The sequence below is a fragment of the Thermobia domestica genome, chromosome 5 (assembly GCF_964235325.1).
Source record: "Thermobia domestica chromosome 5, izTheDome1.hap1.1, whole genome shotgun sequence".
NCBI lineage: Eukaryota > Metazoa > Arthropoda > Insecta > Zygentoma > Lepismatidae > Thermobia > Thermobia domestica.
The window spans coordinates 156225516-156253020 of record NC_137458.1 but is presented as its reverse complement, the minus strand read 5'-3'; positions in this window follow the sequence as shown (position 1 = coordinate 156253020).

Here is a 27505-nt window from a genome sequence, read left to right as displayed (position 1 = left end):
TTTAAAGACACAAGCTATTAAGAAGAAGAGGAAGAAAAATATAAAGAAAGAATTTAAATATTTGTATCATATCAAGATATTTCTTAATTTCGTTGCTATGGCAACGTGTTTATCTGTTTGAGGTTGTTCTTACCGTAACTAAGAAAGATAGATAGAACGAAGAACCACCTTGTAAAGACCGAATGTATAATATTATAATGTGACAAACACGACATATGTTGAAAGTGAATATATATATTCAAAACTGAATAATTGTGTTATGTGATTCATGATAATTTCGTGATCTGTATGAATATTCAATATATACATTTGGAATCACGGAATGTAACGTAGCAGAAGAAATAACTTTACATATTTATATGGTGCCGGAACCGTGGAACTTTGAGACTAGTCAGAAGTATTAGTAAACTATCTTACTCAGCATCACGGATTACCTTTTACTACGCAATAAAAGAAAAATATACCGAAGACCTAAAATGAATACCATTACAGGAATTGAAGATATTCCAGAAATTGAGACTTCAACGGATGTAATTAATCTTTTACGACAGCTAGGACAGCAGATGAATTCCATGACACAACAGATGGATTCCAAATTGGATAGCAGATTGGAACAAGTGGCACAGCAAATAAGACAGCAGATGGATTCTAGATTTGAACAAGTAACGCAGCAGATAAATAGCAAATTGAAAATAAGCGTCAATAGGAAGGAACAAATTATTCATAGCTTTGCAGTGATGAGAAGTACTGTTGGTGTAGTCGAAACGCAAGTCAACGAAAATACAAACCAAATTCGAAGACTGCAAGAAGAGATTCATTCCATCAAAGAGAAAAATCAGTACGGCCCAGTGTAATCCTGATTCTGTCCCCTATGTTGTGTATGAAGAGCATAGGAGAAATAAGTCAAGACCCTATGAAGAAGACAACAACTCATCAGAATTCTATTCTGAAAGGGAACATACCATCTCAAATATTGATGATGAAGAAAGAAGACTACGTCGCAGAAACCATACACACGTAAAGCCTCGACATCTAAGGTATTTTAGTACTAATAATAGTCGCGTGAAATTCAGTGAAATAAGGTCATTAACTAATTTCAGTGGTAGATCTGAGGACATCCAGCGAGTACCTTTTTAGAGAAATTTGAGGAAGAAAGTGAACTAATTGGAATAGATAAAGCTAACTTCCTCAAACTCTTACCACATATTTTGTTACCACTTTCTTCGGTATGGCACAAAGCAATCAGAGGTAGTCTGCATAATTAATCCGATTTTTAAAATGCGCTGTTAGCAAATTTCGAGAACGATTTTATGTTAGCTGACCGGGATGCCCAAATTAGAAACCGACGTTTTGATCCTAAGTGGACAAAAGCCTTACAGATTTTGTAATCTCAGCGTATAATGACTTGAAACAGATCAATCCATATCAGCAGGAATCACGTATTATCGCATCAATAAGAATATTATTACCGTTTAGGCTACACCAAGTATTGATCTCTTCGCAGTGTATTAATTTTAATCACTTAATAAGGATAGTTCAAAATTATGAAAGTCAGATAGATTGTAAGGTAATAATAACAGAAATCAAGCTAACTATATTTCTGTTTGAAATGTCAATGCTAGAGAAGATTGTAATCATAATACGAGAGGTAATGTTAGATTTTCTCGTAATGGCAATCTCGAACCTAATTTCAGAAGAAACAGAAATAATAATCATACAGGTTTAAAGAATAATGTAAATAATCGAGCTAATTTTTCACGAACTCCCAGATTTCGTAATAATTACATAGGTGGCAGAAATTTTCAAAGTAGAAACAAAAGAATTGGTGAAGTAAATAACATACAGGACTGTACTCAAGATTGTGCCCTTCAATGTAACCTAATCGAATCTTTTGGTAATGTAACATGAGCTAAAGTTATGGGATCCGTCAAAACATATTCAACTAGTTGTTGTTTTGTTTCACTTTGAATATTGTTATAATTTCATTGTAATTTTTACTTCATCCACATTCTATGCAATTACATCTATCCATCAATACAAATATTGTCTATCAAATTTATGATAAATATGCCCGAATAAATGAAACATGTTATGTTGTATTTTAACTCACATCAACTTTATTGTTAACGAGTATAAATGGCATTGAATTAAAGAATCTATTTAGCACCTAAAAATAATCAACAAACTTATCCTATTTCTTTGAATATGTCTTTCTCATTGATAATTTTATAGAATTAAAATAAAAATGATTATTGAATAAATATAAGAACGATATTGAGATAAAATGAAAATAATATATTGCTTTATGAATTGTATTTTTTTATAAGGCTATACAAAAAGTAAGGTAACTATGTATATAAAATGTTTAACTGTCCAGGATTCTTCCTTTACTTGTGATCAATTTAAAGAAGTCGCATAGTTAGGGAGCCATTGCACAGCAGTAGTGTCTATTTTTGTATGTACTTCCTAGGTATTGTTTATATTTACGGGCAAAAGTGCTATTTTAAAGACACAAGTTATTAAGAAGAAGAAGAAGAAGAAGAAAAATATAAAGAAATAATTAGATATTTGTATCATATCAAGATATCTCTTAATTTCGTTGCTATGACAACTTGTTTATCTGTTTGAGGTTGTTGTTATGGTAACTAAGAAAGATAAATAGAACGAAGAACAATCTTGTAAAGACCGAATGTAAAATATTTTAATATGACAAACACGATATATGTTGAAAGTGGATATATATATGTTCAAAAAGTGAATAATTGTGCTATGTGATTCATGATAATCTCGTGATCTCTATAAATATTCAATATATACATTTGGAATCAGGGAATGTAAAGTAGTAGAAGAAATAACGTTACATCTTTTTCAACGTTTTTGGATAGAGAACAAAAATGTAACATATAGCAAAAAGCTCTTTCTGAAATTAATTCAATATCCCAAAGAAAGATACAATCTTCACCCGCATGTCTAGTAAAACAGAAATTGGTACACCATTAGTACTACTTCTGGTTTCAATAGTTATCTCCAAAGAGTGATAAAGCTATAATAAGAGCAAAAAGTGGCTTTTCGGAATCGGCTCAAGGTCTCAACAATAGATCCCGTCCAGTCATTTACTTGTGTATTCTACTCAGAAGTGATAGAAATTAACCATTTACGATTTATACATTGTTCGCCATAGAATAAACAGTAATATATATATATATATATATATATATATATATATTAGGGATGGCCAAAATTTTCCGGAATCCGGATCCCGGAAATTTTGTTTTCCGGAATCGGAAAATTTACTTTCCGGAATTCGGAAAAATTCCGGAATTCAGAAAAATTCCGGATTTCGGAAAAATTCCGGAATTCAGAAAAATTCCGGATTTCGAAAAAATTCCGGAATTCAGAAAAATTCCGGATTTCGGAAAAATTCCGGAATTCAGAAAAAATCCGGAATTCGGAAAAATTCCGGAATTCAGAAAAAATCCGGAATTCGGAAAAATTCCGGATTTCGGAAAAATTCCGACATTCGGAAAAAATCCGGAATTCAGAAAAAATCGGAATTTTTCCGAGATCCGGAATTTTTCCGATTTTACTTTCCGGATTCCGGAAAGTAAAAATTCTGGAATTGGCCATCCTTAGCTAGTAGCTGTTAAAAGAGAAACACAATAATGAATAGGCTATATATACTGTATTAATTTCTTGTAGTTGGATATGTCTTTATCATTTACGTAGACAATTGCTACTGCAGTTATTTACTACTTTATGAGAAAGGTCTTATTTTCACACACAAAAAAGTCGCCGGTATGTCTCAAACATTATCGCGTTCCCACCTGCAGCTGCTCCAAAGCACTGCAAACTACTTTTTAACCAGGCGAAAGGCAGTGAAGGAAAATAAATCTCAACAAATATTCTAATAACATTCGCTTATTGTCAACATACCTACAGTGAGCGCAGAAAGTGTTCGTACACCGTGCATACTTTATATTGAAAACAGCTAGCATGAGAACGGGAGGTGGAAAATATATATATAACCATAATTAAGACTACACATTCATACATTTTATTTCTATATACAAGAGAAAGGCCAAACAAACACAATCACTGTTTTGTTCAGAAGAAAAGAGAGAATTCCTTTTTTGTAAACGCAAAAAGTCACCGTATACTTATGCTTGAATTAATGCTTATAAAGTATATTACATTATTTAATATTTTGTGGGATTACCCTGTGCGTTAATGATTGTCTGTAGTCTTCGTGGCATTGATTTCACCTGTAGTAGTTCGTAGTTCTGTAGCTTCGGGACTGATTATGTCCCATTCTTCTTGAATAGCTTTTCTTAGGCCTTCTTTAGTAGACAAGCTGTGCCTTCTGATTCTTGTCTCCAGAACAGATCATAGATGTTCTATGGGGTTCATGTCTGGGGATTGGGGAGGTGTGCGAAGCTGTTTCAAGGTATTATAGAGTCAGGGGCGGATCCAGAGGGGGGCGATCGCCCCCCACAAGAGGAAACTCTTATTTTATATATAAATAAACCCATCCATAACAAGTTTGGAGCTCTTAAAAGTAGCAGTATTACCGCCGACCGCCCCCCCAGAAGTCCGTCCTGGATCCGCCCCTGGCAAACCTTGCAGACAGGCCTTGTTCAACAGTACAAACAATAATTGCGATGTATAATGTTTCTATCATTGTGCGAAACCATAAAAAAATAATAATAAAAATAATAATAATAAAAAAAAAGAACTGGAAGACCAAGAGTGTTGAGTGAACAAGTTAAACGTTACATTATTAGGGAAAGAAAAAAGGTTCCAAAAAGTAGTGCTGTGCATTTGGCAACGGATCTGGAAACACGCGGTGTTAAAGTATCAGCCAGTACAGTGCGGAATATTTGCAGGGTATCATGGTCGGATAGCCAGGAAAATGTTCTGGGTGAACAAGACAAATCGTATAAAGAGACTAAAGTTTGAAAAAGAGTATAAAGATAAGGGATCAGGCTTCTTTCTGGAATAGGGTCATATTTTCGGACGAAAGTAAATTTAATTTTATCGAGTCCAATGGGAGGCGTATGGTATGGCGCAAGGTGAATACAGAGATGAATCCTCAAAATCTCGTCCCTAAAGTAAGACACAGAGGAGGGTCCGTGCTCGTCTGGGGTTGTATGAGTGCCTCAGGAGTGGGTCGTCTCCACCTTATCGATGGAGTGATGATCCACAAAGTGTATATTAACATATTAAAGGAATATCTCCATACTAGTGCGCAGAAGATGGTTCTTGAAAACAATTTATTGTTCAGCAAGACAACGACTCCAAACATACAGCGGAAAATACTCGATTGTGGCTACTCTATACAGGGGCGGATCCAGGACGGACTTCTGGGGAAGGGACGGTCGGCAGTAATACTGCTACTTTTAAGAGCTCCAAACTTGTTATGGATGGGTTTATTTATATATAAAATAAGAAAGTTTCCTCTTGTGGGGGGGGCGATGGCCCCGATCGCCCCCCTCTGGATCTGCCCCTGCGGTTTGCTATCTTTCTCAAAGACTTACCCTTCTTATGCACTTTAATAATTACTTTTCTTGTCTCCTCATTTGTTTCTGTTCGGTTGCTTCCCATTTCGACAGCCCACCGTGCAGTTTTTTCACTCCTATTCACTACTAAACTCATTCTGTTACTCGTCATGCTATACAGAGGTGTATACTCAGGTGAATACTAATGAACCCCAGTTGTGGTATCTTTGTTTCGTATTCGTATGTCAGGTGTACGATCACTTTTTGCGTCTACTCTATACATTTTCTACGGAATTTATTTACTTTCTGACCATTAAACTTGTCTTTGTGGTTCTTTATTGATATATTCATAAAGCTTAGTTTTCATTATTCATATTGTGTGTGTTATTACACTTCTTAAATTTTCTGTTTCTTTTTCGCAGGCATTCTCGTTTCAATAGCATAGGTGTACGAACACTTTCTGCGCTCACTGTATGTACAGTAAATACAAATTAATAATTTTTGACTTTACGAAGTATACAATGTAATTGTTCAATAATTAACATAAGCAGGCATTCATTAATTTATATTAATATAATAGTTAACAAAACTAATAAGCGGGTGATTGATGACTCAGTGGTAGAGTTTTCATCTATGGTATTCTAATCCAGGACATGTGGGTTTTCGATGGCTAATTTTGTGTTCGAAAATTTTCGCGGTGGTACTCTTGGTTCCCTTTCTTATATTTGTTCCATCATCACTCATTAACGAATTTAGTTTATCAAAACTCTATAGCCATATATTCATTCTGTCCATCAGTGAAACAAACAGTCTCAAGAACTATCTGATGGATTACCAATCAATTTTGGCCATGATGTACAGAGTCAATAGTTAAGAATCGAGTTCCCTGAGGAATGTAATATTCAAACCGGAAGCGGTACAAATCAACCATTTCCGGTTTTAACGTTAATCATTATATAGTAAATATGGTAATAGATAGCGAGGAGCGGTTTCCAGTAATCGACATATATAACATTCATGTAGATAGAATGTTACCCAGTTTGTGTATCTGCTGAAAATAATGAGCTTAGGTATTTAGAGAGCATTTTCCGCTTTAGAAAATGTGTGCTTGGTAAAGAATGTAGAGAATTAGCTGAGTCAGGCACGTAGCTAGAATATGGTAATAGGAAGGGGGGGGGATCTGTCACGAAATACTGTGGTTATTTACCAGGGGCTCAATCATTCTAAACTATTTTATTGGCAACATATATTGGTTCGTTTAGCCAAGATTTCTAATGGGGGCATGATATGAAATACTGTGGTTACACACCAGAGGTTCGATCAATCTAAATATTTTACTGACAACATACCCATATTGATTGGTTAGGACAATAAAATGAGGATATATTAGTAAGTATTTTAATAAGAAGCTATGAAGAAATCTCGAGTAAAAGAATATAAAAAAAGTATTGAAAAAGATATCGTCTTCCGAGGTCATTCGAACGGTGTCGAGAATTTTGCGTCTGGGAAATTTGCGCCCTACCTCAAGAACAGGGAAAATTGCGCCTGCGATGTACCTCCACCGGGAAGTTTGAGCCCTGCGAAATAAAAGAACCTATTGGAGCTTACGCATTTCCTCGGAGGGGCTGACATTATAGCATAAACAATCCTCCCCCCACAACCATGCCATTTGTGATTTATTTTCATTGTGGCTATATAAGGGGAGAATAAACTTCAATATAAGCCAAAAGAATACAACGGATCAACGCAATCACTGCTTCTTCCAGAGATGATTTTGGGGGAACACTGGCCTCCCCAGAGCTCTCAGAGTGCCCCCTCGGAGGAGACCAAAATAATACGTCTATAATATAATAATAAATAGAATAGTACCAGCAGTGACCCCCCTCCGGAATACTAAATGTGCCCCCCGGAACATTTTTCCTGAAAGAACGACTGAACGCAATTGTGTGTTTGAAGTGTAATTCCAGCAAGTAAACACACTGTACATAGTTTTCTTGATAATATTACTGAACTGATTTTACATTCACTTTACATTTTCTTTTCTATATTTTGTGTCCTGAAAAGCCAAACAACTCGCAAGGATTGTGAACAGAGATATCTGGGTAGAGCCAAACAGCCTTTTGTAGATTAAATTATACTCTTTGATTATATTAATAAATAATTATATATCAGTCATTTATACGTTTATTGTAAATTTTGTAGTATAATGAAAAATTGTATTTGTATGGATTGCCCTTTAGTGAACTAAAATTGTATTTTTTTCATTTGTTCGGAATATTATAACGGATGGAGTAACTCACTGAGACGATGAGAGGCAAGCCTACTTCAAGTGCGAGTGGAAGTTACTTTACACAATACAATAATAAGTTGAATTGTAGGGCGCTAACATCCCAGTGCAAATATATAGCCGGCGCATTTTCCCCTCTTTTTGGGGTAGGGCGCAAACATCCCAGTGCAAATATATTGCGAGCGCATTTTTTTCTATTTTTGTGGTAGGGCGCAAAATTCTCGCATTCAAGGAAAATATAATGTCCGTGAAGTTGACAAGCCACTTATGTTAGACTCCAATTTCGACTTTAAACGTCGCTAGTGCTACGTTAGTGTTCGATAGTGACGCAAATCGTTAGTACTCCAACTGCATGCCAACACGCCCACTTCTAAGAATCATCTCAAAAATGAGGTTAACCGTTAGAGCAAGTAAGTGCTCATTGGTGCCATTAACATTAACGTTAAAGCCTCCATCGTACGGCCCTTTGAGTAATAATAACACCACGTTTTTTGCTAGTCTCAATGCGTCCCTATATTCTCGCGAACATTCTGACGTGCCCAAGTTAGTTACTTTTTTGGGGGGAGACTATTGTTTATCTGTTATTGTTTATTGTTTATTGCTAGTCTGCAGAGTAGTCCTTACATTAATATGCCATTGTCCTTGATAATCATTGCGTATTTACAAGCAATTTGTTATTACTGTTAGAAGATATCAAAAAACAACAGATAAAATCTACTACTTAACGGTTCATATTTTTCTTTTACAGTACATAAACGATTAATAATAATAATAATAATAATAATAATAATAATAATAATAATAATAATAATAATAATAAGACTATTCCAGCATAAAATTTATCAATTGCATCACACTGGCAACAAGCGACGCATATTTTAACTTCATAAAAAATCGTTTCTCATGATTTTCTGGAAAACTACGTATGATAACATCTTCATTATGTCAAGTTGTTTATCTCAGTGTGATATATGTCTTACCTCTGGACAATATCACAGTGAAACAAAAATTAAATATTAGGAGTACATCGTACTTTTGGACTACATCTCATTAACCATGGGAAGATTGAGTAGTGTATACTTTAGGATGTAAGTTTCAGCTTAACTTGCATCATACATTCCTAGGATTACAAAAAGGAAATTTGTTCGTTTGCATTTGAACAAAATTCTTAGGATTACAAAAAGAAAAAAATAATTTTTCCGAATTCCGGAATTTTTCCGAAATCCGGAATTTTTCCGAATTTCGGATTTTTCCGAAATCCGGAATTTTTCCGAATTTCGGATTTTTTCCGAAATCCGGAATTTTTTCCGAATTCCGGAATTTTTCCGAAATCCGGATTTTTCCAAATTCCGGATTTTTTCCGAATTCCGGAATTTTTCCGAAATCCGGAATTTTTCTGAATTCCGGATTTTTCCGAAATCCGGAATTTTTCTGAATTCCGGATTTTTCCGAAATCCGGAATTTTTCTGAATTCCGGATTTTTTACGAATTCCGGAATTTTTCCGAATTCCGGAATTTTCCGATTTTACTTTCCGGATTCCGGAAAGTAAAAATTCCGGAATTGGCCATCCCTAATATATATTAAGTACCTACGTCTCGTTCCGTATTCTGCATTTTAAATTGAAGTTATAGATTTTCCTGCATCGCACAGTTTGGGAAACTACCGTAGTTTCACATAGCGAAACGAAACGCACTTGTTTCACCAGCCTTACTTTAACAAGTAATCGTTTCATGATGGTTTAAAATTTTTATCCACAATTTAGGCAAGATTTTATTGAGTTTTTTTTTAATTATCGAATAATAGATTAGGACTATATTGAATTTCTTATCATTCTAGTTACTGTAATTAAATATCTATATGTTTTAAGTTAGTTTCCAAAATCAGTTTCGTTTCACATCATGAAACAAAAGGACATTTACAGACTATAAGGTCCCGAATTCTAATGAGCAGTGACGTAATTATAATTTGGGTTTCAATATGCGGTTAAGGGTAAGAATGGGATCTAGTCTTGGGATTCGAAATTTACATCGTAAATGAAGTCCCAGCTATTACAATTTTGTTGTATGAAAATCCAATACTAAATCTGAAAGAGATAGCTTCCTGCAAATTCTAGTTTCAATAGAGGGATTCCGGTTTCGATAAAGAGATCTCAGAACCACAAAAGTCATATAAAAAATAATGTTTCCCGGATTATCTTTTCCTCATTGGGGATCAACATTGAAACGGAAGGTGGTGATAGGTATCTAGTACCTCCAATTGGAGTCAAAATTCAACTTACTCTTTGGACAATAAATTTATATCAAAGAACCGTTCCCTGATATAGCTTCTCTATTAGGATAAGATTAAAAGCGAAAATTGTAAATTAATTCCGTTTTTCTTCAAGGTAGGAGATGACATTTGAATTTAGAATGGTGAATCTATACTGCAAAATCGAAACTGCGAATCTTTCATTTTGCGAACAATCAGGTTTACGAACAAGTTTTGTTAAGATTTTGTTTCGGCTTATGAACAACAATTCGGCTTATGATACGAATGCACACACACATGTACTAACCATTTCAGGCACACATAAGTGCTTTTGCGGTTGGACGATTACGCCGGAATATTGGTTGCCAGTGGTCTATGTTCAAAAATTATTTATTGTTCTCTTCTGCGCTTTTTGTATTTCTTAGCCCTCGTCCGACTTGATTTAATTTTCTGTTACTAATTTCTTTTTTTTAAGTAATGCTATTTTCATTCATATTCTTCAAAACAGAAAATACTTAGAAACGTAAAACATATATACAATATATAAAATATATAACAATGTATCATATTTCTCAGGCTAGAATGAATTAATTTACGTATTAACATTAATTGCAATGTGAAAAATAATTTCGATTTACTAACATTTCGGTTTGCGAACAGCGTTACTGATTGGATTACGTTCGTTACCAGAGATACACTGTACATTTATAAGAAAGCTTCTCGACATCTTTCACCGTTGTTTCCTTCTGAAGATCAAATCATCTTTTATAGGTTTATATCACTTTCGGTTGGAACAGAGAGATAAGGATGGTGATTAAACTTAATATTGTGATCCTTAAATCCAGACACAAAGTCTTTCACTATTATTACCGACTTTATGAGAATCTATATCAAAACCTGACGTTGCTGTATATTTGAATTCCATTCGGTTGTAGCAGAGTAACAAGGGTAGAGGAGATGAAATGAGCATATACATGTTAACTGTTTTTTTTTAGTATATTTTACTATTTTTGCCCAATTTCGTATCACATTAAAATCAGAAATTATAAATCGATCACTTGCGGTCGAAGTGGAAGTATTGGGACAGAGATGGATGGGACCTATTTTTTGTACCGTGAATCCATGTCAAAATACCGTTTCTCACTATCTCTTACGGATTTTTTTTTACCTCATATCTCTCTGTCAATAGACTAATGAACCTTTCTATATGAGTATCGATACTTATGTACAGAATGGTTTTCAAGTCTAAGCAGATGTACTTAGACAATCAATTCATTTCTTGCGTGGTATTTTGTCTCTTCTGAAATCTTTAATACATTTACTTTCCCATGTCTGATCTTGGTAGAATTTGAATTGCAGTGTATAAATTACCATATAAGACTAAATTCTAATTTGAGCCCGCACGAAAATTGTATATATTAAAAGTCACGCCAGATAATTTAGTTTATCGTAGCTCTCACAGTCAGAGGTGACTAATACATACTCTTTCTACTAAGCAGTCGCGTGAATAAATTTTAATTCCTTTTTTAAGATCTGTTTTCTAAATATTATATTAAAAGCTCGCACACATTTTAAAATACATTTTCTGTTCAAGTAAATACTTACTGTCACTGCTGGTAGTGAGGGTGTTAACACATCTATTGAGGTATTTAATGCATTATTAAAAAGCCGATACCAAGTCGACTGTGTCACTAAATGCGCTATAAATAAACAAATTGTACTATGGGCAGTTCACATATTACGTAACACTATTTTTGACCAATTTCCCCCCTCTTTTCCCCTTGTCAAACTTCGTAACGCAAGACTCTTCCCCTTTTGTTACGTAATGCTTTTTTATATTTCTTTTTTCACCAATTATGATGAGTATTTTCTGGGTTATTGCAATAAAAACCGCTTTTAATGGTAGAACTTTTTATTATAAAATTCTTGTATTCTGAATGTATTTGTATCATTTCTTCGCTAACAAATCAAAGTATTAGAAAATGTTAGTTCCGTAATAATATTTTAACCCCATAAAATTATTTCATTAACTAGTCTTAATTATTCGAAATTGCATACTATCTTCTTCCAAAGGAGATCGTACCTATCCTTTTAGGTCACCGATGATTGGTAAGGAGGAAATACTTCCGGAAGATGCAGGTGAAATAGAAGCTAAGGAATAGACATCGATCTCTTTTTCTGGGATACAGAATGCTTCGTGTACTTAAAGATTGTCAGTGCAGACTATGCAAATAAGTTCTCATCTTCGTCGACCACTGATTCGAAGGGCTTGAAAGAGCATGGACATCTCCTTTGTGAACAAGCTTTCGAGAATCTTCTTTGGATTTTGGGCTTCAGTTTACCCCTTTTCAAATTATTGTCCTAAACCAGTGCCAGAATGCGAATAATCTCGACTTTTCTCAAGCTCCAGAGGCTGGGAAACTCCTGCCTTTCCCAAGTGATTCCCAATTTTGAATGGCATATTGAATACTATCATGTGATTAAACCTCCGCTATGACCGTGTCCAAAGAATACAAGTGCGTATTCGAAGTACGCTTATTTCCGGAATTGACGTCACCTAGTGTGCGTCAAAATGTACAAGTTCACAAGTCTGGAGTGCATAGTGCGTAGTGTGCGAGGATATACACTACATTAGTATACTTGTGTATCTAACATGGCCGTTTCTCGAAAAATGATCTAATAAAGCTTTAAAAGCCATATAAAAGTCATATTAGTGATTTTACAAGTGAAATATAAAAATGTCACACAAATAACAAACGTATTTACTTTGTTCTCAGTATACAGAGGGAAAGATGCTATAAAGACATTTGTGCTTAAATACTACATGGTTTATGTAGCTTAATTGAGATAATTAGACTACCAGTAATGCAGCTATTTGCACGTAAATGACAGATTTTAATGGAGTATGAATTAAAATGTTAAGCTCTAGTATAAAATAATGAATAAATAGATTCATCCATTCTCTATTCATTTCTCTATAGCTACAGCTACAGCTGCCTCTGCAAATGTTAATTCGAAGGTAGATAAATCTACTTTTCTACTTTTGATTCTAAACAAGTTCCTTTCTGAGGTATCACATTTCCTTGTACTTGTAAGAGACTGTAATATGCCAATTACCGTACATGTTGCATGTTGGACAGCTGCCCAAAAGTGAAACACAGATCAAAAACTTCTTTCTACACATTTATCAATGATTTCACTAAATCCTCTTGGTAAGTTTTTATTTTGGCAATTTCATTCGTTTTTTCGATTCTTCGATTCATTGATTTGCTCTCTCGGTTCCGGTTTTGAGAACTAACCTGTTAGCCCATATATATCTATATCTATCTATATCTGTCTATCTATCTATCTATCTATCTATCTATCTATCTATCTATATATATATATATATATATATATAGATATAGATATAGATATAGATATAGATATATATAGATATATATAGTTATGCATATGCACTCCAAAAATGCAGATTTCATTAATGTTCAATGGGTGTGCAAAGTATTTCCTGCCGGGTGAAATTCCCAGACATATTTTCAACCAAATTTTGAGATATGCTCTGACTTTATGAGTAGTCCAAAGTAGGTAAACGATAAGTCTTGATAGCAGTGAACACGAAATCTTTTGGCGCGATGTCGGAAGTGTTAAGGATTGTCAGCAGCACGGTATCTTGTATTCGGGAGAACGCATGCTGTAATGTTTTCTTTCACGCTTTTAAGTGAAGAAAACGTGAAATATACCATGATGAAATACATCCCACCACACGTTATTCTGAAAACAAAAGAACATGGAGCTGCAGGTTCCAACACTTCCGACCTCCCTCCGAAGCAATGGGTGTCCATTGTTGTCAAGGCTTACCTCCTGCTTACTTCGGACCCTACTTGAAATCAGGGCATATCCGAAAACTCTATTGAGAGCGTATCTGAGAATTACACCCTGTTAGGAATACCATGCACCCCTATGGAAAGTTGATGAAATATCCTCTTTTGGATTGTGTATGCGTTCCTTCTTCTACGTTGATTAGGACAACCATCTACAGTTTCTGGAATTCGAAATAGGGCCTGTTGAAATTTAGCTTTTCGTGATTTTCGACGGCCCTAGCTCTGAATATATATATATATATATATATATATATATATATATATATATATATATATATATGTGTGTGTGTGTGTGTGTGTGTATGTGTGTTAGTAGCTAGGTTTGTTCCTTTCTGTGCCAAAGTTTAATATTGAATTCATATAGTGTTGCCCAGAAAGTGAAGGCGGGTTAGAGCCCCGTAGGGGGCGTTCTTTTATGTCTTCCTTATGAATCGGTTCATTGAAAGATTCATTCAATGAAATGGCCAAAGTAAAGACTTGCCTTCCTCTTAATTCATATAATCCCATTACTTTACTCACTATGAAACGATTATGAACAAATAATTCCTTTCGTATAGTTGAACAATGAAAGTCATTACATAACATACATACTATATTTTTTTTATAAAACCGTCTCTTAATTTTTTATAAAATTCTTATTATATTAGTAGTATTTTTTATGGTTATACATGAACGGGTCGATTTGTTTCGTAACTGAGTAATCATTTTCACAGTTTGAAGCATGTAGGAGAGACAACTGGTGTGTAACAAGAGAAATGAAGGGCACCGAAAGCGTAGTGAAGTGCACGCAAATGTTGAAATGTATTCAATGTACAGGACTCCATTTAAGCGGGCTTATAAGACAGTAATCTTCCACTTTTGTTATTTTTACCATATTACTTTAATTAGGGCTATCCACCCTGAGTTATGTGATTCTTATAAATTTGTATTACATAGTGACATAATAGCTTTTTCTTGTAAATTTTGGTTCTCACGTTGTTCAACTACACCACTTCTTTCGATTCGTCCTTGCAAGTGTTAACTTTTGGTGTAGATTAAGAATATGGAGACGCTTTTTCCAAGATTTACGGGTAAAATCAATAGATTCACAAAGGAAGAGCAACATTTAAGGAACTTCATTATTAGCCCAATATGATAGAAATAGTCCAATCAGTATGCCTGTAACTGAAGCAATACAGCAGAACTACGACAACTGTAGTGCTTTTTATGCGTAATCTACCGTACAGGAAGAAATTGTACCCAATATGAACTCTCTCTCAGAGTAGTTTTGAGCCACATTATTGTAAATAGCGCTTCCCTCAGTAGTTTCAATGTCCTAACGCTCTTGCAAGTTGCCTACTTTCGCTTGCAATAGAATTCCTAAGCTACTCCGCAACAGTGTCGTCAACACCCTAACCACCAGTGCTACTATTCTTCCGAGGGATTAATAAATATTCTCTCGCGCAAGCATGCCTTATAAAATAGAACATCGCCAAAGATTTTTGTTTTTTTCTGTTGTTATTGGTTTATTGTGCCCATAAGACAACACACATATTATTAAAGTCCGGAATTAAGGGCAAAATGCTATAAGTGCGATTATTGCAATTTTCATGATATTTTCAAGAAAAGAGCAATTTCACAATTTAGAAGTAATTTGTTACCATTGTCACAAGTTTTCTCTTCCACTACTCTTTATTTACTCATGAATGACAGCATACCAACGACCATGAATCGAAAAATTGTCTTTCCTGTACAGTGGTGAAAATTTTCAGGAAAATTTTGAAACGGAAAATTTTCCGATTTATAAAAGCATACTCCACTTATTCCTACATCGTTGTATAGCCGTAATGTGAGGTGGAAAATTTTATTCTATATTTTTTCGGAAATTCTCCGTTCTTAACAAATATCAGTGATCAAGTAACAGTTCCTCAGTATTCATAAAATTGATTGAAATAATGTATACAAATGTTAAAAAGTGAAAGATTGTTTAAAGAATCTGAACATTTTCACGGTTCAGGCAATTTTCAGTACTATGTAGGAACAAGTGAAAAAATTTTCATGAATCGAAATATTTTCTGTCTTATATGGAAAAATTAAAGAACTTTTTACGAGTCGGAAAATTTTCATCATTTTGAAGCAAAAAGTAAAACAACTTTTTGTGAATCGGAAAGCTTTATTACTCTGTAGAAACAAGTGAAAGGAATTTTTATGAATCCGAAAATTTTCATCACGATGTAGAAACAGGTGAAAATCTTTTCATAATCCGGACAATTTTGGATATTATGTACAGTAATGTTTGGTGGAAAATTTTCCACTATATTTAACTGCACATTCAGCTATAAAATTCAATTCCTGTAGAGGAAAATTAGACAGCAACAAATTATAATTTTCCAATCAGTTTTCGGGAAACAGAAAATTTTCTAATGCTTCAAGGTGGGAAGTAAAAATTTACATAGATTCTCTCTCTCTCTCTCTCTCTCTCTCTCTCTCTCTGTGTGTGTGTGTGTGTGTGTGTGTGTGTGTGTGTGTGTGTGTGTGTGCAAATTGCAGGGAACGTACATCGAGTTCGGGAGAACAAATATCCCATTCCAATAATTAAAATGTAACAAGAAATTGAAATAAACCTTTGTGAATTTATCAATTTCAGAAACAGAAAATTCCACTATTTCTTCACATGTAGGCCTGCCTGTGTAATGAAATAACTACATAAAAGTTCATTATGAAGATTATTTTTGTAACAGAAAATAAGAAAAAATGATTTTATTGTGTTTAACACTCCTAAATGATAATTTCAATATTGCAATTTTGTATAATCAACATCTTAGAGCAAATATTTTTATTGTAAAACTACCATTATTATGAATAAAAATTTATTAGAAATAATGACGATTCGATAGAACAAGTACATATATACAGTATATATAAAAGAAATATGTTTTTTATTTTGTAAATTAAAATGAAATTACTTGTTTCTTTTAGAACGCAGCGCTAATAGTGCAGCTTTTTCTTAATGTTTGTTTTATTAATATATTGGAGAAACTACGACACAAATCAGCTTCCTTATTAGTTATATTTCACTTTCTCTTCTCAATGAATATATGAATAAATAAATGTTTATTTCCAGAAAATGATCAGTATTTCCTTTCATGAGTTACTTAAACTCGAATTTTGGGTAGTAAAAAATTTACACTAGACACTTTATATTTATTATATCTACTTATTTATAAATCTTGGAGTATGTAAATCTATAAAAGTAGTAAAGCTATGAGAAAACCGTCTTAAGTGTATTAAACTGACGAAATCTAATATTGTAAGATCAAAAGTGGATTCTGAGGGAAGAAAGCATTGAAGTTTTTGAAACATTCTTGAAATGAAGAATCGTTAGATTTTCACTTCATGAAACTTTTTAAGACAATATCTATTACCAATAAATTTTACGACTAAGCAACGATGTAGGAATAAGTGGAGTATGTTTTTATGAATGGGAAAATATTCATGACTTTTAATAAATTGAAAATTTTAAATAATAGAATGGGATATCTGTGCTCTACGAACTCGCTGTATGTTCTCTACACTTCACACACACACACACACACACAGAGAGAGAGAGAGAGAGAGAGAGAGAGAGAGAGGAGTTGAATTGAGTTGATTTTGAGTTTAACGTCCCTTTCAGCAGCGAGACTATATAAGAGGGGACCAACTGATTAACGTGGAATCCGAACTACATGAGGTCACGCTGGGAATCGAAGCCAGGACTTCCACGACAAACGCACGTATGCTAACCTCTTAGAAACGAAAGAGCTCGCAGACGAAGAGAGTGAGAGAACCACTGTGTAAAATTTTACTTCCCAACTTGAAATATTAAAACTTTTCCGTTTCCCGAAAACTAATTGGAAAATTATAATTTGTTGCTGACTAACTTTCCTCTACAGAAATTCAATTTTGTAGCTCTATGTGCAGTTAAATATAGTGGAAAATGTTTCACCTAACATCACTATACATAATATCCAAAATTGTCCGGGTAATGAAAAGTTTTTTCCAACTTGTTTCTACATCGTGATGAAAATTTTCCGATCTATGAAAATTCCTTTCACTTGTTTCTAGAGCAATAAAACTTCCCGATTCACAAAAAGTTGTTTTAGTTTTTGCTTCAAAATGATGAAAATTTTCCGACTCATAAAAAGTTCTTTAATTTTTCCATATAAGACAGAAAATATTTCGATTCATGAATAATTGTTTAACCTGTTGCTACATACTACTGAAAATTGTCTGAGCCATGAAAATTTTCAGATTCTTTAAACGATCTTTCTCTTTTTAACATTTCTATACATGAATTCAACCAATTTTATTATTGCTGAGGAATTGTTACTTGATTACTTATATCTTTTTAGAACGGAAAATTTTCCGAAATGGAAAATTTTCCACCTCACATCACTATATATATATATATATATATATATATATATATATATATATATATATATGTTTCCTTTACCCTCCGTTCTTGTTAATCTGCGCATGAAAGATCAGACAAATATTTACAGGTACGGCAAAGCTGAAGCTGTTGGCATGCATGAAAGAAACTCTTACATGATTTTATGGTTACCCCATATTGTTAATCTGCACGATATAGTATTTAATATAACTGGAAAGTCATTCATCTAACAAGAAAAAAAACATGCTGATTTTTTCTAGTACGCGAAATTCTCCCTTCTTTTGTTATCAATGTACCATGTTCCACCACGATGAGGCACTGGAATGAAGTGCGGATCAAAAGCAAATTTGACGAAGTGTACACTATTTAGTAGGCCTATGTACTCCATTTGTAGACTTCGAGTTTGCACCCTCGAAATGTGCACTATGCACTTTTGGACACTGCCTATATATCCAGAGTAAGTAAACCGGGACACTTCATGGAAATTTGTAGTACAGCCAGTGATGAAAATTTTCCGGAAAATTTTGAAACGGAAAATTTTCTGGAAAATTTTCCGATTTATAAAAACATACTCCACTTATTCCTACATCGTTGTTTAGTCGAGATGTGAGGTGGAAAATTTTCTTCTATATTTTTCCGGAAAATTTTCCGATTCATAAAAATATATTCCACTTATTCCTACAGCGTTGTTTAGTTGAGATGTGAGTTTTTAAAATTTTCTTCTATATTTTTCCGGAAATGTTTCCGTTCTTAACAAATATCTGATTAAGTGACAATTCGTCAGTACTCATAAAATTGATTGAATTCATATATAGAAATGTTAAAAAGTGAAAGATCGTTTAAAGAATCTGAAAACTTTCATGGCTTAGACAATTTTCAGTATTATGTAGGAACAAGTGGAACAATTTTTCATGAATCGAAAAATTGTGTCCTCTACAGTGATAAAAATTTTCCGGGAAATTTTGAAACGGAAAATTTTCCGATTCCTAAAAATATACTCCACTTATTCCTACATCGTTGTTTAGCCGTGATGTGAGGTGGAGAAATTTCTTCTATATTTTTCCGGAAAATTTTCCGTTCTTAACAAATATCAATGATCAAGTAACAATTCGTCAGTATTCGTAAAATTGATTGAATTCATATATAGAAATGTTAAAAAGTGAAAGATCGTTTAAAGAATCTGAAAATTTTCATGGTTTAGATAATTTTCAGTACTATGTAGGAACAAGTGGAACAATTTTCCATGAATCGAAAATTGTCTGTCGTGTACAGTGATTAAAATTTTCCGGAAAATTTTGAAACGGAAAATTTTCCGATTCGTAAAAGAATAGTCCACTTATTCCTACATCGTTGTATCACCGTGATGTGAGGTGAAAAATTTTCTTCTATAGAGAGAGAGAAACACTGTGTAAAATTTTATTTCCCAACTTGAAATACAAAATTTTCCGGTTCCCGAAAACTAATTGGAAAATTATAATTTGTTGCTGACTAACTTTCCTCTACTGAAATTCAATTTTGTAGCTCTATGTGCAGTTAAATATAGTGGAGAATTTTCCACCTAACATCACTATACATAATGTCCAAAATTGTCAGGCCTATGAAAAGTGTTTTCCACTTGTTTCTACATCGTGATGAAAATTTTCCGATCTATGAAAATTCCTCTCACTTGTTTCTACAGGGCAATAAAACTTTCCGATTCAGAAAACCGTTGTTTTACTTCTTCCTTCGAAATGATGAAAACTTTCCGAGTCATAAAAAATTCTTCAATTTTTCCATATAAGGCAGAAAATATTTCGATTCATGAAAAATTGTTTAACTTGTTCCTACATAGTACTGAAAATTGTCTGAGCCATGAAAATTTTCAGATTCTTTAAACGATCTTTCAGTTTTTGACATTTCTATACATGAATTCAATCAATTTCATGATTGCTGAGGAATTGTTACTTGATTACTGATATTTTTTTAGAACGGAAAATTTTCCGGAAAAATATAGCGGAAAATTTTCCGGAAAATTTTCCGCCTCACATCACTAAGTACAGCAGACTTTAGACTGTCTGGCCTTCGTGTTGTCTAGCGTAGTTTTAAAAAAATCTTTATAATAAAAGGAGAAATAATTTTTGAACTATCTATTTAAATTTTAATACTTTTATGAAACGGAACTTTGTCAAAAAATTAAACATTTTTAAAAAAGAAACTTTTTTACTCTGTTTTCTTTGGCTTATCTTTTTATATTTATTTAATCATTTATCAAGGGACAGTAAAATAAATTCAAATCTTTTTTTAAGAGTTAGGCCCACGTTTTACGTTAACATTTCGTTCATTGTCAAATCGTACGTATATACAGTGTACATCATTTTGTGTTTCTTGTAATATAATTTTAAGTAATATAATATAATTTTATCTTGAAATGTGTACAATGCTTTTATTCTTAGAGTTACTTTTTTCTTTTATTTATATATTTTAGAAAAAAACATCATAGTACACATTTCAAGATAACAAACTTTTATTAAAAAAATACTAGCCTAAAATAAGGGATCAGAAAATATGAAATAAGCGCTTGAGTTGTAGAGCGCTTACCTCTGATACATTTGGTGCCTGGTTCGATTTCCGGCCCAAGTGAGTTTGTACTGGACAACCTCGTGACCGTGGGTTTTCTTGGGTTACTTCCTTTTCCTCCCACTTTCTCATTCTACCAATTCTCCCATCATCATTCACTTGGTTTGATCATCGTCTCCCTTAACCCAAAGGGTATAATCGCGAGACATTAAGCTGAAAAAGTTCATTTCATTTCAAGAGCTCATCTCGAAAACTACTCATGAGGGTTTACACTCACTCATAAGTTTTTATTCAGGTTGATGAGATGTATTGTATGGTATATGTCTTATCTCCGGAGATTGTTTTTTCTACAATATAGTGATGATATTGTAGGATTTCGTAGCTGGTAGATTATAAGCAAAAAAAAAAAAAGAAAAAAAAGAAAAAAAAAGAAAAAAGAAAGAAACTAAAATAAACCAAGTTGCATGAAGCAAGCTGTATCATAGTTGTTGTAGCTTACACTATAATGCTGTCAGTTGTGTAATGTCAAACCAACAAACTTCAACTCAAGCATCAGTTTCATTGCTTTTGTGAACTGTAATTGATATTTCAATATTACTAGACTAAGGTATACTTCCAACACATATAGTAATTCTATAAAATATAAATTCATTGTATCATTGGTGCTGATAACCAAGTTCTCGGGTAATACAAATATGGCGGGCGAATTATATAATATTCTTGTAACTTAGAACATACCACCTATTAGTGCAATTCTATAAAATATAAAATAATCTGAAATATGGAGTCATCTCTGTTGATTGTGCCATTTACAAGTAGTGTGACTTAGGTATGTGCAAAATCTACTATGAAGGTTCATATAATTTAATATTAATAAAATTGAAAGCTGTCAGCTCTCTAAGAAAAGAAGAAAAAATAATACATTCACGATATTTGGGGTAGTCATGATATTTTATAAATAATTATAATTTAAATACAAACAATATCAACTTGTTTGTAGCCACAAAGTATAGCAAATAGTACTAAACAAGAGATTATTATTATTATTTATTCTTCTTTTTGTAACTACTCGTACTTTTAGCCTTGACTTATTTTATCATCTACATAAAAAATGTTTCGGTTGCAGCTTCTTTTTGTACACGGACTAGGGATGCCTCTGAAAAATGATATACTCTATGTTACGTATTAGTTAAAAGATATTTTTAAAAAACTTGAAAGACTTTGATTACCTTACCATTTGCAGCCATACTTACTAAGGCACGATTACAAACAAAAATTAATACAAAAAGCTAAAAGTTCCAATATCAACCTGTTATTTCTGTTGTCACAATAGAACTGGAACAGTTTGCCTTGAAACCGTCACGAATAGAATCACTTTCTCTTATTCCAGTCGTGATCAGAGGAAGAGAAGCGATTTTCCGGGATTCCGCTTCCTCTCTCTGACGTCATTGAACGTCACCTCTTACGTCATCGCTCGATAACCACCACCTCCCGAGGGAGTAAAAGAGATAGGAAAATGTTACTTTTAAAAGCCTCCACACCACCAGGGGTCTGGAGAAGGGGAGAGAAAAGGAGATGCGGAAATGTGCAGAAATGTTATCGCGGATGCTCTCGCTTGGGTGATTCGACAAAATCAGATCATTAGTCTATAACGCTAATAGTATCTAATTGCATTAGAAGCATTATTGGTGGAGGCTTGCATTCACAATTGAAATCATGCGAAAAATATTTTATTTCTTACTTTCCATATTTCAAGAATCAATTATGAATATTTCAATTATTCGACAGCTGTCAACCTGTTCAATATGTATTACTATGAAGGGCGGGTTATCACACTTACACGCCCCAGGCTATACTTCCGGAACTAGGATTACAAGACTTCATTTTATACCAGGACATGTCTCCTTGACGTGGGAGACCCGGGATCGATTCCCGGCGGGAACTTACTTGGTTCGGATTCCACATTGAGCTGTAGATTCATATTTCATATAACCTCGTTACTATAAGGGACAATGAATTGAAAATCAAACCGGATGTTTTCTTTCTCGGATCCCGGATGGTTTGGTTCGGATTTTACAAAAGTGGAGAAATGTCCTCTTTTTACAGGTATAGGCTACTGCTTTAGCTTCAAAATTCGTGATATATTCTATATTAACGTATTTCTTGCTATAACATTAAGAGATTTGTAGACCAATGGTATTCGACTTCGGATACGCATATCCCCAGGGTAAAATTTAAAATTAGCCAAGTTGACCCACGCATTTAGGAGCTAAAACCAAACTCTCAGTAACATCAGAAAAGGTTCAACTCATTTATTTTATGTTAATTATAACATAGTTCTATTAAATTTATAACACATTCTACTTTTTTATAATAAATCTGGGTCATGTAATTAATAATTAATAAATTCTATGATTTATTTTCCATATACAGCAGCCATCTATAATTTCAATTAAAGATATCTGTGCCAAGTAAGAGCCAAATATACTCAGCCAAGATTATTATCGCCAGCTATGCAGAATTAACATGACATAGCAATGCTGATTTGCTGATGAGCAGTTACTTGTGGATTAACACTTAATACAATATAATGGATAAATATGCATGCCTGGTGTCCATAACGAATGCTTGCGGGCAAGTTTGGGCTGCATTTCATGGAATTCAGGATTACCGGTATAATGATCAGCATCTGATGGTTTTGCCTCGACGGAGAAAGGCATAATGAATCAACATCAACATAGACTACCTTATCCGCAGCAACATCTTCCAGCGATTGTTGATATGGTCCTGGATATTCACCAAGATCCAACCAGTCCAGGACGCTGCACTAACACCTTGTGATTACCATAGCAAAAAGCATGTTTTCGTCTGAAATGATAATTTGATAAAAAAAATTTCACGGTTGTTCCCTACATTAGAGAACTGTACAGCTCCAAACAGCTCTTTCTGTTGCTCATTATCAACTCATATGGCATTCATGACCACCTTACCGATTGCACGAAACTGCTGAACGACACTAGTCTGGTGTATGCCTAATTCGTAGGCAGTGCCACGAAAATTTTAATAGTTTTACAATACTGATAGACATTGTAATGTATACCAGTTTGACTGACAATAAAAATAAATGAAAAAGTGAAAAAAGAGCACTCACCTTTAGTGCTAAGGATCCATGGATTGATTCCGGGCCATATGAGTTTGTGACGGAGAACATTATGTTCGTGAGTTTCTCGTGGTAATTCCGTACACCTCACATTCTAATTACACAGATTCTTTTATAATCATCAGTCTTTTTTTTCTAGCTTTTAGAACATAACTGTAGGACTTCCATTTTAATTTTATTAGTACACTGCATTCTTTACCTACGCCCGCCAAGGATTTGAACGAAATCATACACTGTCATGTTGGGGACCTTCGTGATCCCCTAATTATTAGTCATGATTGATACATAGTTGGAAAGCTTATGAAACACACATTCCAAAGAGGTAAAATTTGTACAATCCTCGCCCTAATAGTAGAAAAAGAAGAAGAAGCAACAAGTACTTAAAAAAATGTAATTTATTTCAAAAACTGAGACTCAAAAAATTTGTCAACTTTTCCCTCCCTCCTTCCCTAAATAAGCAATAAGTACTCATACAGGGAATTACCCCAAGGGGGAATGACTCCCTTAAATATCTGATACAAAAACAAAACAACACAAACTTTACCATCCCCCTGTGCCATGGTACCTCCTCACATACATAAAATGCATATCGGCGGAAAGCTTCATCTTTCAGGAATATATTGACATCAAAAACGCAGCAGTTGTGTCAATGAACGTTTAAATGTTAATTTGTGAACTAAAAATAAAATGGTTCGTTGATTTCAATTTACTTGTAACCACCATGGATGATTCTAGAATAGAATTGTGATCATCTACATCTAAAAACAATATTTTGACTGAACCACAGCATTGTGTATGTCTAATATACCTACATAACTAATTCAGATTGGGTGCATGATGACTGAGTTGTATAGCCGAATAGTTACGGGCATTTGTGTTTAGATCTCGAGATGATAACAATCGTGAGTCTGAGTCACACAGAAAAGTTCATCCTTTTTGACTGTCTTGTGTTCATGTCCCTGTTGCATTGGCTATAGTAGGGTGAGGGAGAAAATAATTAGGACACCATGAAGACACTTGTCCTAATTATTTTAGAGAAATTTAAAGAAAAATGTGGTAGAGCGGTCTATGGTGCGAGGAGTCTGTATTTCAATTCCAAGTCAAGTGAGTTTGTTGCGGATAATATCGTGCTAGTGTGTTAGGAGTTATCCTGTTTCCTCCCCGTTCTCATTTCACTTATTATTTTAAAATCATTCACTTTAATAAATCACCCTCTCCTTTAACTTAGAACTAACACACTCGATGAAAAACTAAGAGAATTCATTTCATTTTTTCTTTTTTTATTAATTCAGATTAATACTTAATTAGTACAGTATAAAAGTGATATGCAACTACAGTGAATTCCAGTTTGGACTTATTCCGTTGGACGATGCACACAGGAATGTATAGCTTAATTCCTAAATGTATAATTTGAGTCCCAGACGCTTTCGTTGTAAACATATGTGTGTGTATATGTGAAGCTGCGGTGCAATGATAATACGGAAAGCCCTCCTAGGGTTTGAGCTCTAGGGAAATATATTGAGTAATCAATTTGCTGCTTAAGCTGATTAAGCCTAAGGGGAAGGTGTTATTGGTTGTACTTGCGGCTAATTAACTAACCAATTACTGCTGTTAGATTCTGGGAATCAGCATTTATTTACGTCTTTCTCAGTGACATGACCTAAGTTGACTAGTACGGTTGAGAATTGTAACAGAAATAGCCTGGAACATACGAAAATTTATTTTAGCATTTGTTAGTAAATTCTAGAATATCATTAGCTTGTCTAATCTTTAGGGATGATAAATAAATAAAGATTAGACACAAAGCAATCAACAGTATCATGAACCTGAACAAAAACATATTGGCAAGTGTAAATACTCTTTGCATAATTTTGGGACCGCGTTGGCTCAGTGGTTGAGCTCTCACTTCTGATGAATGTGGTTCTTGTTTCGATCAAGCTCGCACCAAGTGAACTTTGTGGTCGACAAATAACACGTGCGTGTGATTTCTCGGAGTTCTCCCGTTTCCTTCCACCTTTTTCATTCCATTTCCTTCATTTCTCAGCATAACTCCTCCTTTAACTTACCCGGCATGAACCGTGGGACGTAATACTTAAAAATTTCAAATCAAAGACTTCCTTTGCATAATTTTAAAGGAAGTTGAGAAATACTAACATTTCTCTAAAGCTAAAATAAATAAAGGTAGCTTTACGATAACCACATTAGGTTATATGCAAGCCGTCTAGGATGAAACATCTTCATCATACACCTGATTATGATGGTGCATATTATGATTATCTCTAAACCCCAAAATTATGATTATCTCTAAACTATTAATTTTTGTTTATTTTATTTATATTTATGCTAACATTTCTCTAAACCTAAAATAAATAAACGTAGCTTTACGGAAACTACGTCATCAGAAGGTATATCCAAGCTGACTAGGATTAAATACATTCAAGCACATCCTCATCATACATTTGATTATCACAGTATACATTATGATTATCTCAAAGACTTTAATTTCTGTTTATTTTATTCATGTTATTTTATTTATGTTTATTTATGCTAACATTTCTCTGAATCTAAAATAAATAAACGTCGCTTTAACGTAAACACATCATCAGAAGATTGTATCCAAGCCGACTAGGATGAAACATACGGAAGCACATCCTCATCATACTTTAAATTAGGACGTTGCATATTTTGCCCAATGAGATATAACCCAAAATTATGACTAATTTAAAACTTTAGTTTTTTTTTGTTTATTTTACTTATGTTATCATATAATAATGATAGAAAGTATCAATCAATAGTGATTGAAACAAATGACATACTTGATGATGAATTATCATGTGTAGTTTTTGAGAGGAAACTAATTGAGAGAAACTAATGTTGATGACGAAAAACAGTTACAGTATTCATTGCAAACAATAACTTACAATTTTATGTTCTGCAGGATTTACCTATTTATGTATTGTGTATGTTATTATCTATTTATTATTTATCTATTTATGTATTGTGTATGTTACAAATAAACTTTTAAGTAAAAGATTACATTTGTTGTCGTAGGCCTATTCCTTCTCTTAGCAATGATAAAAATACTACCTGTATTTTTTAGTAGTTAAATAAACGTATGAACAAGTGTTGTTTAGGTCCATAAAGATTTCACAAAATAATGGAATTACTGGATTCCTAAGATAATTTTACTTTCGTGGAACAATAGGTGAAAAAATATGATAATCATGACAAAAAAGAATTCGAAATTTCATCGGATTTCCAATATAAGCCAAAAAAAGTTCTATCCGTCTGCTAGTCCCTCTGTGCATTCATTCACATATATGTTTAGTCGTCTAGAGACTGAACCATTCAACGTATCAGGCTTTTAGAAGATTCCCCAGAGGAGTTTCCTTAATAGTATTCCTCCCTCCAACTTAAGGGTGCGACCACCTCGAAAACGGTTAAAATGATTTTCTTTGTATTTC